Here is a 1,620-nt window from a genome sequence, read left to right on the forward strand (position 1 = left end):
GTAAGTAGCTTGCTTACGAACCACATGGTTCCGGGTTCAGTCCCACTGCGTGGCACCTTGGGCAAGTGTCTTCTACTATAGCCTCGGGCCGACCAAAACCTTGTGAGTGGATTTGGTAGACGGAAACTGAAAGAAGCCTGTCGTATATATGTTTGTGTGTCTGTGTTTGTCCCCCCCCCCCAACATCGCTTGACAACTGATGCTGGTGTGTTTACGTCCCCGTAACCTAGCGGTTCGGCAAAAGAGACCGATAGAATAAGTACTAGGCTTCCAAAGAATAAGTCCTGGGGTCGATTTGCTCGACTAAAGGCGGTGCTCCAGCATGGCCACAGTCAAATGACTGAAACCAGTAAAAGAGTAGGAGAGGTACCTGTATTTACTGAAATCTTCAAGATTTGTATTTGGAATAATGAAGTTGTTTCATTGTTTGTTTATATTTCAAAAATTTACATGTGCATATATGGGGTCCACATGATAAGATAGCTCTCAGGGGGTCCACAAGCAAAATAAGATTGGAAACCTCTGAGTTAGATGAATGAGTGATTAAAACTAGAGAAATTTCTTAGAAATAATGTTGTTTACCTGTTGTTTCTAGCATATCAGGTTTACTGGTGGTGGTCTGGTATTTTTTAAGTCTGCTATTTCAGTAGAATTCTCTGCATGCGGGGAAACATCAGACGAAAGTGAAAGATTGGGAAATTTTAGCTTTTTGAAAGCTGGTAGGTGATGGCTGGGTGAGGTGGGGGAAGGGCCATTGAGTTTTTCTATAAGAAAAATTATGTATGCATATGTATTAAACTATAAAAAATATACATATTTCCCAAATTTGTAATCTCTGCATTTTTCTATGTAGGTACCAAAAAAAGAAAAAAACATTACAAATTAAGAAATTGTGATGGAGATTAGGGGGAAATTAAAAATATTGAAAACATGATTTCTGGACAAAATCGTATTAACCTCCTTTTATATGGTGAAACAATACATAGTTTCTGATCCTTCTTAAGAACAGAAAGCACTTTCATGCAAATTGTACCCTTGCCCTTCACTATTAAACAAAATGATGACTTCCATTAATATCAGCTGTGCCGATTCTGCCCATAAGAAAGGAGCAAATAATACAATGTGCTTGTAGGTCACAACACCCGGGCAACGCCGGGATGCAATGCTAGCATACAATATATAAATACATGTGTATATATATATATATATATATAATACTATCAATAATATATGCATATATACATACATATACGTATATACATGCATGTATGGGTACAGGACATTAAAAAAAAACGTAGACGAAATGAGAACATAAAAAACAAAAGCATAGAAAACGAACATTTTTTCGAACAACGAAAGAAAGAAACAGAGAAACGAGACAGGCAACATCAAGACCATTCCCTTCATCAGTTGTCCCCTGTTTTATCTACTCCGCATTGTGCATACATGAATAGATTTATGTATAAATATTTATATGAAAATACATTAAAAAAAAACCCTCTGATTTTTCTTCATAGAGAAGAAAAGTGACTTTGTTCCCCAATACATTAGGGTCCTTTATTGTGGAATTATCAATCTAGGTTTAAAATAAGAACCAATATAGTTTTTACATAAGGAAGA

The sequence above is a fragment of the Octopus bimaculoides genome, chromosome 24 (assembly GCF_001194135.2).
Source record: "Octopus bimaculoides isolate UCB-OBI-ISO-001 chromosome 24, ASM119413v2, whole genome shotgun sequence".
Lineage (NCBI taxonomy): Eukaryota > Metazoa > Mollusca > Cephalopoda > Octopoda > Octopodidae > Octopus > Octopus bimaculoides.